General features: G+C 52.8%; 1 pseudogene; it reads right to left on the reverse strand.

The window, feature by feature from the left end:
* Positions 1–308: 308 nt before the first annotated feature.
* LOC104672520 lies at positions 309–7054 on the reverse strand (annotated as a pseudogene).
* Between the last annotated feature and the right edge of the window lie 6451 nt (positions 7055–13505).

Below are 13505 nucleotides of genomic sequence, written 5' to 3' on the forward strand. Positions count from 1 at the left end.
GAGGCCGGGCGCAGTGGCTCAAGCCTGTAATCCCAGCACTTTGGGAGGCCGAGACGGGTGGATCACAAGGTCAGGAGATCGAGACCATCCTGGCTAACCCGGTGAAACCCCGTCTCTACTAAAAAATACAAAAAATGAGCCAGGCGAGGTGACGGGTGCCTATAGTCCCAGCTACTCGGGAGGCTGAGGCAGGAGAATGGCATAAACCCAGGAGGCAGAGCTTGCATTGAGCTGAGATCTGGCCACTGCACTCCAGCCCGGGCGACAGAGCGAGACTGTCTCAAAAAAAAAAAGATACAACAGTGTGGGAATCCGGTCACGTTCCCTTCTCCCCGGAGAGGGAGCATCTTGACAAGTGATCCAGTAGAAACCTTTTAAACTCTATAAATTAAGCTCATAAAAACCACTCCCTTCACTCTGTCTCCCAGGGCCAGGCCTGGACTCAGATACACTGGCTTGGGGCGCCCTCAGGTGGCCACATGGAAAAACCACAGTCTGAGGCCAGCCTGGAGCTCTCAGACCTGGGTGGGATCTACCCAGGCCAAATGTCCTTCTGCTTTAGGTCACTGTCTCTTGGCAGATGACCCGACACTTGGGGGGGTGGCCCAAGGACACCTCAGGAAGGTTTGGTTCCCACTCTACAGATGGCCCTATTAGCCAGAAGTTTCCAGGCCGTCTGTCCGCCTCCTAGAGATGGACTGGGGCCTTTAGACTTCAGTGGAGAAGGGAATGCTCTGTCTCTTGCTGTCCAGGGCAGGGATGGCCTCCAGCTGCAGGAAGTACAGCAGCACCTGGACCTGCCCGGGCAGAGTGGGGAAGAGGAGAGCGGCTCAGAGTGGGGCTCACAGCAGCTGGTGGGGAGGTCTGTGGGGCCTAAGCCTCCAAGTCCACCTCAGGTGCTGGAAACCCCTGCTGGTGTCATGAACCCCTTACAGTGAGACGGGGGTGGGGTGGGGTCCTGACAAGACATGACTTGGGGGGGGGGTTTATTTCAGAGATGCACAGGGCCTTGCTCTATCCCCCAGGCTGGAGTACAGTGGCTCCATCATGGATCTCTGCAGCCTCTAACTCCCGGGCTCAAGCGATCCTCCTGTGTCAGCCTCCCAGGTAGCTAGGACTACAGGTGTGTGCCACAATGCCTGGCTAATTTTTCTTTGTATTTTTTCTAGAGATGGGGTTTGCTACATTGCCCAGACTGTTCTCAAACACCGGGGTTCAGTTATCCTGCCTCGGGCTCCCAAAGTGCTGGGATTACAGGCATGAGCCACCACACCCAAACACTTGAGGTGGTTTTAAGCCCCCAGCAAGGTGCACCAGCAGGACCAGGAGGTGGCCTGGGCCCCCCGCCATCACTCCCATCCATGCAGACCTAGGCAAGTCCCTCTCTCTGAATCTCAGCCACCACAACATACAATGCAAGTAGAAAGATGGTCAGGACCGGGGGTGGGGCAGGCAGAGGCCACCTCTGTCAGGCTGGGGTGGCATGGGCTGGAACCTGTTCTTCCCATACCTGGGACATGACCTCCAAGGACCAGCTGTCGGTCATGGTGATGGGCTGGCTGGGGTTGGCAGGTAGCTTGCTTTCCTTCACAGAGGGCTAGAGTAGCGTGGGGCCAAAGACTGTGGCAAAGTTGTGCAGGGACATCTTATTGACTGCCTCCTTCTCTGCCACCCTGTAGAGGACCGAAGCAGAGGGTGCTGTTTCAATGCCACCACCAGGAGAGAGGCAGAGGGGCTGTGCCACGCTGGAGTCCTCAGGAAGGGAGTGACCTCGACCCTGGCTGTGCTGCAGGCTGACTCCAGCCCTGGTACTGCTGGATTTCAGTGGCCCAGCACAAAGGGCCAGCTCCGGGCTGGTGGGGAGGTCTCCTTGATGTGACTGGGAGGGAAGAGGGGGGTCCAAGTGCACTGCTGGCCAGGGCCAAAGCTCTGAGCTCTTTGTTAAGACCACAGTGTAAAGTGAGGAGGGTGGCAAAGATGAGAGGCTGGGGGGGGGTGGCAGTGACACTAGTCCCTAAAGGCAGTGAGTGACTGCAGACAGAGGTCAGGGGAAAAGGTCCTCGGTGCTGGGGGTCTAGGAGTAGCAGAGGGGCACCACGCGGCCTGGGGACCCGGAGGCCCCCGCAGCCGTGGGAGAGCTGGGCTACCTTTCCAGGTGGTCCAGAAGGAAAAGGAAGGTGAGCAGGTTGGCCTCCGGCAGGGACAGCAGCAGGTTGAGTATGCAGCTCTCCTTTGTAACTGGGTCTGAAAGAGCTGGAGAAGGCGGTGGGTTACTCCGCAGGGTCACAACAAACCAGAGACTTCTCCTGAGGTGGTTACGTGGAGCGCCTGGGGCTCGTGTCCCTGCACAGCCCAGGCTTGTCATCATCCTCAGTCCCACAGCTCTGGCCCCCAGTGAGGACCCTGTGAGGGGCGCTGGTGTGGGGTATGAGCCACCTGAACGCCTTTTCTCCACCTCACAGGGATCAGCAGTACCTGGTGAACAGCAACAGGAGGAGCTGCGAGAGCAGCCGCTCATGGGCAGAACTGCCCTTGGGCAACTCCCGCCACCACCCCCTCCCCAGGGGAGCCCAACGCAGGGGAGGCTCGGCGTGGAATGAAACAGGGGAGTGAGGGACACAAAGAGGTGGGAAGTGGGAGGGCTCCAGCCCCACCAAGTACGCAGAGACCCCCTCATTGTCCTGGACACCACAGGGACACCTGCAGGTCCTCTGTGCATGGGCCTGGGAGGCAGACCTGCCCTAAGGGTGATGTGGAGGCTACAGGTGCCACATGCACCAGCACCTGCTTTAGACATCAGCCTGCAGGTTGACTAAGGGTCAGACCATGTTTGAACCCATGCTGGACTGGGCCAGGACCCATGCATGGCTAGAGCACCTGTTCTGCAGGAAGGAGGACAGCAGATTTTAGAACCCCACAGCACAGCAGTGATGACCATTTCACCCTCTTGGTCTCCTTGAGGAATAGGGATGGGGAGCCCTGTGGGGATGGGCAAGGTCTACCAGGACAGGCTTGATTTTGGTCCCGTTTTCTGAGGTTGGGTTAAAACACCGACCATGGCAGAGGGGGCACAGCTCGGGTTCCCACACCTCACTTTTCACAGCCTCCAAGGGCAGCAGTGCACGTGGAGGAGATGTCTCCCATGAGGCCAAGGCCTCCAGTGCTCACCGATGCCCTCGGCGAAGTTGGGGTAGAACTCATCAGTGAAGAGGGGCTCGGGCAGCTCACGGAAGTACAGCTTCAGCGTGCCTGCGATGGCGTTCACGTCCATCTCGCTCATCATCACCGACACGTCCTTGTTATCTGGAAAGAGCACGGATATGCAGCGGCCTCCTTCAGGATCCCAAGTGAGTCTCCCACCATCCCTGCCTTGGCTAAAGCACCGTCCCTGCCATGCTGACCACTGTGTGGGTCCCTCCCCAGCTTTGAGCAGCTCATCTGACCCCTCCCAAGAGCTGTGCGTAGCTCTGTGTCTGCAGAGTTGATGGGGGTGCGTGAGCATTCCCATTCCTCTCCCCTGCTTGGCCCAATGTGATGGCCAGGAGGAAGCCAGCACAGCAGGATGCAGTGCCTGCATAGGAATTGGGTGACTCTGCCCTGTACGTAGCAACCACCCCTGCACCAGTGTCTTCTGATGGCAGGAAGGCTGTGGGAGAATCTGGTTTCAGTGTTTGAACCAATGTCTTCCTTTGGACCCAATGGGCCACTGGTGCTTATGTCCTCACTGCAGGCCAGATCTATTCTGGGCCCCCAGAGGGAGCTGAAACTACCACAGGCCCACCCAGGGGTGATGGGCATTCTAGGGGTCCTGGTCAGGGTCAGTGGTGTGTGCCCCAAAGAAGGGTCTGCAGGCACAAAATCCTGTTGCTTTGAAGATGCTGGAAAGGACCCTCTGGGGCCTCTGTGTCCTCCTCTGGCACTTGAGGCGGGTCCATGTCTTTCATAGCCTGAGAGAGTTGGTGAAATGGAGGCGGAGATGCTGCAGCCCCGGCCTGAGCTGGGTCCCATCAGTGTCCTCTGCCCACCACATCCTCACACAGGGCAGCGGACAGACCACACTGAGTCCTGGGCTTCCACCTCCTGTCCACCCACAAGTCAGGAAGGCCAAGGCCCCGCAGAAGCCCCTGGTTCACCCCAGCAAGTGGCATGTATGGCTAGGATGGTTTAAAAACTGGCTTCTACAGAAGCTATTTCTATAATTCTTGTCTTCTCTTTTTTAAAAATAGCAACACAGTAAATGAAGAAAAGACACAGAGAAGAATGTGACATGCCCGGACCATGGAGCACTCTGAGATCTCATCGCGGACACCACCTCCCACACCTCCATCCTGTCCTCGCCAGGCCAACACTGACTGATGTTGAAGGCTGCCTTCAGTGCCTGGATGTCCATGGCCACTCCGGACACACGGTACATGCCCACCTCCTCCATGCCTTGGAGCTCGATCTCCTCCACACACTGGTGCACGATGTAGGGCACCTTGGACCTCTCTCTCCTGCAGCAGGAGGGAATGTTCTCAGTGTCCTGACAGCCCTGCTTGGGCCACACACAGGAGACCTGCTCTATGGAGGTGGAGTGAGGATGGTGGTTAAGGTGACTAGGTGTGGGGCTGCACACAGAGCCTTCTGCATGCCTGTTTTCCCTCTGCAAGCTCAGTCCTCATTGCATGTACTTTCTCAGGACCTTTCAAGCAGCCAGAACCCCTGCAAGTCACACATGTTCTTTGGGGCAAGGTCAGGAGGCCTGTCTAAGTAAAGTCAGCACAGGAAGGGCATCTGACAGATTCCAGGCCTGGGGTTAGCAGCCTGTGCCCCCAGCTGGGAGATCAGACCCGGTATTGGTCCTGCCACCTGCGTGCTGTGTGAGAGGAGAATCCCTGACCCCTGCCCTGGGCCTGGGCCTTAACACACATCCGACGAATGAATGAAGGGTTGCCTCAGCACCAGTGCTGTGTCCTGCGCTGCTAAGTGCTTTACTCCTCTGAGCCTTAGCAATGAACAATTCCATACCACCACACAGGACACTAGAGTAAGAATACTTCAAAGTTAGAACAGAGTGCTGTGCTGAGGCCTTAACTTTAGCTTTGTTTTGCAACTGGATTTAGGAGCACATCAAAGCTGCTTCTCAAGCCACCCTCATTAGCAGTGCTTATTTGGGGGAGCTGCTGCTGGAGTCCTCGCTGCTCATGCCCAGAGCCCTCCCAGAGTGCTACGCAAGTGGCTGCCATGCAGCTGGGGGTGGAGCTGCCGTGCAGTTGGGGGTGGGGCGTGCTGTTTAGACACAGAAAGGAGTTCAGGGTATGATTGATGGAGGCCCCGGCCCACATGACCAACAAGTTCAGGGGCCCAGCCGGATTCCATCCTGGGGAAGCAAATGAATTCTCGGAGGAAGTGGTCTGTGTCTGCAAGAACCGCTCTCAAACCAAACAAGTTTCTCTTGGCAACTGACTCATGACAAAGGGGCAGGGGTTACGGCCATTCAACAGGAACCTGGGACCATGACAAATTCCAAGTGAGGGCAGAAAACCCTGCACTCAGGCAGTTCCTGGAGCCAGCCTACTGCTTCCGAGCAAGGCAGCAAGGACATTCCTGAGCTGATTTTGAGTAAACACAGGAGGTAGCTGAACACACCACGTGTTCCCTGGGGCCTGACCTCACCGTGCGTGCGGCAGCCACGCATAGAGAGGAGAGACCCACACATGCTCTTTTCTGCAAAAACAGCTGAAGGGACAGGCACCCTCAGTGCATGAGCCCAAGCCCCTCCCCACTCACTTGATGACCACAGCAATCTTGACTCCGAAGACCCATGTTTTAATGACGGCATCCTCTTCAAGTTGAACTCTCTGCTGTTGAAGTTGACTGAGAACTTTACTTCCATCTATAGAGGGGAGAAGGGGCATAGGCCGTTAATCCTTCTGGTCCTCATAGCCCAAGGTCCCAAGGGCCCCTTGGAGTCTCATCAAATATTTCCACTCCCAAGGCATGCAGAGGTCTCAGCATGAGATAGGGCTGCCCCTCAGGGAATCCCCTAGTCTACTTCAGCAACAGCCAGGATTGTTGAAGATGGTGTAAAGGACTGGTTTCTGCAGAACCACCTCCTAAAATCCCCGCTGCTTCTCTTGGTTGCTTACTTTTTTTTAGATATGGGATCTTGCAATGTTGCCCAGGCTGTACTCAAACTCTTGGGCTCCAGTGATTCTCCTGGCTCAGCCTCCAGAGTAGCTGAGACTATAGGTGCACTGTGCCCACTCTCTCTTTCTTAATAACAAGTAAAAATTAAAGACAGAATAGTATAAGAAAAAGCCAAGACTCTCAAATACTAACATTTACCATATATGCCCAGGCCTTTCTGGGTGTGTCATTGCTTTTAAGGTCTAAATCTTTCTGGGGTATCTAAAGACAAATCAGAGGTCTCCATTTCTACAGGCAGCCCCCAGGTCACCGAGTGGAGGCCCCACCTGTCCCGGTGGTGCCATGAGACCTTTGTTTGAGGAGGGATGCTCATTTCTACAGGCAGCCCCCAGGTCACCGAGTGGAGGCCCCACCTGTCCCGGTGGTGCCATGAGACCTTTGTTTGAGGAGGGATGCTCATTTCTACAGGCAGCCCCCAGGTCACCGAGTGGAGGCCCCACCTGTCCTGGTGGTGTCATGAGACCTTCGTTTGAGGAGGGATGCTCAGGGCCTGGCTGGCAACTGCATCCCAGCCAGTGAATGACGATTCCCGTGCACGGTGATTCTGCTCTTCGGGGCCCTCCCTCCTCCAGCCAGGCTCCGTGTCAGACGCCAGCTCAGGCTCAGCCACCTCTGACTGATTTGAAATGAACAGAGGCCACCCTACCATTCTGGGGGACAGCAGTGCCAGGAGAATCCCATAGACACGTACCCTATTCATGGCGATGACAGCACACTGTCAGTCTCTGTCCTGCAGGGCTTGTAGGTCCAGCTGAAAGCAAGGAGTCATGATTGGCAGAGGCCCTGGGCTCTGTTCAGAGGCCCCACAGGACAGCAGCCCATACCCGCCACATCTGCAGCCGTTAGGGGCAGAGCCCAACTGTGGCTAGCATCTCCATCCAGAGGCTGAGCGAGGTAGAGTAAGGAGGGGCCTGCCAGACACACCTGGAACCCTGGGCCCCACTGCTCCCAGAGCCCTGCTGCCTGGGGTCCCCACCCCCTCCTCCCTCTGCCCCTCCCAGTTGGGAGCTGATGCGCAGGCTGGCAGGCTCTCTCCACCCGGCTCCCATCACCACGGGTGCTATGTGGAGCTCAGTGAAAGGCGAGCTGTCCAGCAGCAACTTCAGTAACAACTCCTGGGGGCCTGGTATCCACGGCTGCTGCCTGGGGAACTGTGGACACTGTTCTCCCCCTGCACCATGAACAGCTTGTGGCAGGAGGAGCCTGCAGGCCACACCAGTCCTGTGGTTCAGAATCAGGCCCAGAAGGACCCAGAGCCAAGCCCTAAATCAAGCAGCTGGTGAGGCGGCCGGGAGGAAGCCCCTCTGTGACCTCTCTAACTTCTACCCCCACCCAGCCCTGTCCAGGCAGCTAGCCTGCAGGAACTTGTCCTTAATGTCACCTGAACACAGTCTGTGCTGATACAAAACACCCTGTCATGACCAAGCTACACGTCCCCCGTCCGTGAAGGTTCTGTCTCCCGTTTATGGAGAGCACAAGCTCTGTGTCAGCGGTTCCTGGGTACGCAGAGACCACTGGCTGGGCTGGGTGAATGAGCAGTACCATCGTGTTAAAAATACACCTTCCTGGACTCCACCTGTAGAAAACTGGACTCATAATCTGGGTGGGACCTGGGATTTGCACAACTAGAAACTCCAGGTAGTTCTGGAGTGAAGCCAGGTCACGGAGCCACCGTCTGACTCCAGACAAGGCCACTGCATCTGGCCTTGTGTTTCCACCCCTTGATGCAGGTGATGGTTCATTTCAGCCACAAGGCAAGCTGCCTAAGAGCAGAGACCACACCTCATGATGTCTGCACACATTCACGTGCGTGCGCACACACACACATACGACGGTGCTGAGCACAGCGCCAGGCCTAGAGAGGGGCTGAGGACAGGCATCATGCTCACTGCAAGGGACCCTAGAGGCCACAGCCACCTGGGCCTTCTGCAGGTGAAGTGGCTAGAAAATAAGCTCTGGAGCAGGTCAAGGAGCCCAGCCAGCTGCCCCTATTTCACAGATGTGTGCACCTGGACCTCCCTCCCTGCACCTGCTCAGCACAGAGGCTCACCACAGGCACACCTGGGGGATGACCCCTCCTCACCTCCCCTTCTAGGTCCTACCGGTTAACGTTTCCCAAGGATCTGAAATGTACAGCCAGAGTGACACAGAGAAGCAAAGGGTGGCAGGACGTCTCCCACCAGGGGCTATGTGGCCACAGGCTCTCATTCTGCATCTGGCCCTGAAGGTTTTCAGAGGCCACACTCCAGGCCTCAGGGACCCCACCCTGAGAAGCCACATCTGTGAACAGGGACCGGTCAGAAGCCACACACAAAAAGGAATCTCTCAAGTGGCACTTTCCCCCAGAGTGAACCCTAAGCAGAGGCAGGAGAGGATAACATGAGGGATGGGGACAGAGTGCGCTTTCTCTGGAAAGGGAGAGTTTAATACCCCAGCTGGGAGCTTTAAAAAATTGAAACCCTGCCTGTAATATCAGCACTTTGAAAGGCCGAGGCAGGAAGATCACTTGAGCCGGTGAGTTTAAGACAAGACCAGCCTGGGCAATATAGTGAGACCTTGTCTGTATCAAAAAAAAAATTTTTTTTTTAAAGGTAACCAAGCATGGTGGCACATGCTGCAGTCCCAGCTACTTGGGAGGCTGGGGTGGGAGCATTGCTTGAGCCTGGAAGGTGGAGGCTGCTGTGAGCCAAGATCATGCCATTGCACTCCAGCCTGTGCAACAGAGTGAGATACCCTGGCTCTAACTAACTAACTAACTAACTAACCACATAACTGGAAACATAGAAACATGTTAAGCAGGAGACATTCTTCCCTTTCCTTCAAAGAACAGCCATCACTGGGCCCCTCTCCCCTTGAAAACTCAGAACTGGCAGAAGCAGCTAACAACCAACCCAGAGTCCAGGTAAGAAAAGAGACAGAAAGAGAAGCGGTCAGACATCAGGCGGCTGCCTCTCTGAGCCCCCCTGGAACCATGGCCCACATGCCAGCCCATTAATGAAATAATAATGAAAACTACTCACATCCAACAGGAGAGTAGACATCCAGATAGAAGAGGGTCAAATATCCCCAAACAATGCAATGCAAAGGGTCTTTGCCATGGCAAACTGTAATCAGACTATTTAAAGTCAATGTGAAGATGCAAATTCTAAAACCACCAAGAGAAAAGGATCTAGTCACCTATAAAGTAAACCCCATCAGATTAAGAGCAGATTTCACAGGCCAGCAAATAGAAAACACGTGCTTAAAAGCATAGGAGGCAGAGAAGAACAAGGCTGGAGACAGGCACAAGGCCAGCATTCCCCTCAAGGTGACAGCCAATCCTGGAAAAGGAGGCTGAGAGACAGAGCAGTGATTTTTTTTTTTTCTTTCTTTCTTTTTCTTTTTTTTTTTTTTGAGACAGAGTCTCACTTTGTCACCCAGGCTAGAGTGCAGTGGTGCGATCTCGGCTCACTGCAAGCTCCACCTCCCAGGTTCATGCCATTCTCCTGCCTCAGCCTCCCCAGTAGCTGGGACTACAGGTGCCCACCACCATGCCCAGCTAATGTTTCATATTTTTAGTAGAGACGGGGTTTCACCGTGTTAGGGTGGTCTCGATCTCTTGACCTTGTGATCCACCTGACTCGGCCTCCCAAAGTACTGGGATTACAGGTGTGAGCCACTGTGCCCAGCTGATTCTTTTTCTTCTTCTTCCTTTCTTTTTTCTTTTACTTTTCTTTTCTTTTTTTTTTTTTTTTTTTTTTTTGCTGAGACAGGGTCGCTATTACTTTTCATGGCAAAAACCACACTTACTTTTGTACTAACCTAATATATTGCTCAGGCTGGTCTCAAATTCCTGGCCTGAAGTAATCCTCCTGCTTCAGTCTCCTGAGTAGCTGGGACTATAGGCGTGAGCCACCACACCTGGTCTAGAGCAGTGCTGTTGACCTACTCATGTGGCTGAGGGAGGAAATGCCATAATGCCCCACACGTGGGGTGCAGGTTTCTTACTCTAGGAGTGACAGTCAACCAAAAATAGAGCAGCCCTCAGGAGCACTGGATCCAGCTTCAGATCATCTCAGCCACTCAAATGCATAAGGGAGATCCCAGAATTTCAGACTTCTAGGCCTCACATTATTTTTATTTTTATTTATTTATTTGAGACAGCATCTCACTCTGTTGCCCAGGTTGGAGTGCAGTCTCAGGATCATGGCTCACTGCAGCATCGATCACCTCGGTTCAAGTGAGACTCCCACCTCAGCGTCCCAAACACCTGGGACTACAGGCACACACTACCACGCCTAGCTAATTTTTTATTTTTTGTAGAGATGGAGTTTCACCAAGTTGCGCAGGCTGATTTTGAACTCCTAGCCTCAAGCAATCTGCCTGCCTCAGCCTCCCAGAGTGATGACATTACAAGCATGAGCCATTGTGCTGGGGCTGGAAATTATTTTTAAAAATTATTTCTTGGCCGGGTGCGGTGGCTCAAGCCTGTAATCCCAGCACTTTGGGAGGCCGAGATGGGCGGATCACAAAGTCAGGAGATCGAGACCATCCTGGCTAACCCGGTGAAACCCCGTCTCTACTAAAAAATACAAAAAACTAGCCGGGCGAGGTGGTGGGCGCCTGTAGTCCCAGCTACTCAGGAGGCTGAGGCAGGAGAATGGCGTAAACCCAGGAGGCGGAGCTTGTAGTGAGCTGAGATCTGGCCACTGCACTCCTGCCCGGGCGACAGAGCGAGACTCCGTCTCAAAAAAAAAAAAAAAAAAATTATTTCTTGCTGGGCACAGTGGTTCACGCCTGTAATCCCAGCACTTTGGGAGGCTGAGGCAGGCAGATCATGAGGTCAGGAGTTCGAGACCAGCCTGACCAACATGGTGAAACCCCATCTCTACTAAAAATACAAAAATTAGCCAGGCGTGCTGGCACCTGCCTGTAATCCCAGCTAGTTAGGAGGCTGAGGTAGGAGAGTTGAACCCTGGGATGTGGAGGTTGCGGTGAGCCGAGATCATGTCATTGCACTCCAGCCTGTGAACGGAGCGAGACTGCATCTCAAAAAAAAAAAAAATTATTTCTAACAATTTTTATACACACCCTCCATTGCTAAATTAAAAACGACCAAGCAAACAAGGAAATAAGACAGCAGGAACAAAGCTCAAGAGAAAGCAGAGACAATTTTTTAAAAGGTCCATAGGATTTCTAGATTATGAAATTGTCAGACCATGAACTTTAAAATAAGTACTTTATATCTGTATTCAAGGATATAAAGAAACAATTAAGAATTTAATCAGAAAACTGGCAACTATAAAAAAAATGGACACACTGGGCATGGTGACTCACACCTGTAATCCCAGCACTTTGGGAGGCTGAGGCGGGTGGATCACCTGAGGTCAGGAGTTCAAGACCAGCCTGACCAATATGGTGAAACCCCCATCTCTACTAAAATTACAAAAATTAGCCAGGCATGGTGGCATGCGCCTGTAGTCCCAGCTACTCAGGAGACTGAGACAGGAAAATCTCTTGAACCGGGAGGTGGAGGTTGCAGTGAGCTGAGATCGTGCCACTCTACTCCAGCCTGGGCAACAGAGCGAGACTCCGTCTCAAAAAAAAAAAAAAAAAAAAGGAGGCTGGGAGTGATGGCTCACGCCTATAATCCCAGCACGTTGGGAGACAGCAGGGTGAATCACATGAGGCCAGGAGTTCAAGACCAGCCTGGCCAACATGGTGAAACCCGTCTCTACTAAAAATACAAAAATGAGTTAGGCATGGTGGTAATCCCAGTTACTCAGGAGGCTGAGGCATGAGAATCGCTTGAACCTGGGAGGCAGAGGCTGCAGTGAGTTGAGATCGCACCACTGAACTCCAGCCTGAGCAACAGATAGAGACTGTGTCTCAAAAAAAAAAAAAAAAAAAAAATGGAATTAGGAACTCAATTTGAACAGCACAGTAGACACAAACATAAAAAATAATAATAATAATGAACTGGTATTTATTTATTTGTTTATTTATTTATTTATTTATTTGAGACAGAGTCTCACTCTGCTGCCCAGGCTGGAGGACAGTGGCATGATCTCAGCTCACTGCAACCTTCACCTCCCGGGTTCAAGCCATTCTCCTGCCTCAGACTCCCAAGTAGCTGGGGTTACAGGTGCCCCACCACCATGTCCGGCTAATTGGGAGATAGTTTGATAGAAAATGTACAAATTGAAGTACAAAGAGAAAAATAGATAGAACATACAGGAAATGGATTAACAGACATGGGAGATACTTTAACAAGGTATAAGTCATGTGAAATTGGAGTCTCATAAGGAGAGTAGAGAGAGGATGGGGAAGATGTAATACTTGAAGAGATAAAGCTGAGAATTTTCTAAAAGGGACAAAAAAGAATGAAGTCATAGGATGAAGAAGCACCTAAATGCCTCAGTGTAAAACTGCTCAAAGCCAAAGACAAACCTTTTTAAAGCAGCCAGAGGAAAAAAGATACTGCCTTCAGGCCAGGATGTAGGGGTTGCTGACACCTGTAATCCCAGCACTTTGGGAGGCTGAGGAGGGTGGATTACCTGAAACGAAGAGTTCGGGATCAACCTGACCAACACGGCAAAAATTCATCTCTATTAAAAATACAATTAAGAGGCCAGGCGCGGTGGCTCACACCTGTAATCCCAGCACTTTGGGAGGCCAAGAGAGGTGGATCACGAGTTCAGGAGATCCTGGCTAACATGCTGAAATCCCATCTCTACTAAAAATACAAAAAATTAGCTGGGCGTGGTGGCGGGCACCTGTAGTCCCAGCTGTTTGGGAGCCTGAGGCAGAAGAATAGCGTGAACCCAGGAGGCAGAACTTGCAGTGAGCCGAGATCACACCACTGCACTCCAGCCTGGGCGACAGAGTGACTCCATCTCAAAAAACACAACAACAAAAAAAGACATTGCCTTCAAATGAGCAAAATTAGATTGAGAATTGGCTTCTCAATAAAAACAAGAGAAATCAAATACAAGGGAATCATGTTTTCAAACTGAGGAAAGAAAATATCTGCCAACCTAGAATTTTATGTGCACTAACAATATTCTTCAAAAGTGAAAATGGCCAGGCATGGTGGCTCATGTCTGTAATCCCAGCACTTTGGAAGGCCGAGGTAGGTGGATCACTTGAGGTCAGGAGTTCAAGACCAGCCTGGCCAACATGGTGAAGCTCCATCTCTACCAAAAATACACAAATTAGCCAGATGTGGTGGTGGGCGCCTGTAATCCCAGCTATTCAGGAGGCTGAGGCACAAGTATTGCTTGAACCCCAGAGACAGAGGTTGCAGTGAGCCAAGATCTTGCCACTACACTCCAGCC

This window comes from Rhinopithecus roxellana, chromosome 13 (genome assembly GCF_007565055.1).
Source record: "Rhinopithecus roxellana isolate Shanxi Qingling chromosome 13, ASM756505v1, whole genome shotgun sequence".
Classification (NCBI taxonomy): Eukaryota; Metazoa; Chordata; class Mammalia; order Primates; family Cercopithecidae; genus Rhinopithecus; species Rhinopithecus roxellana.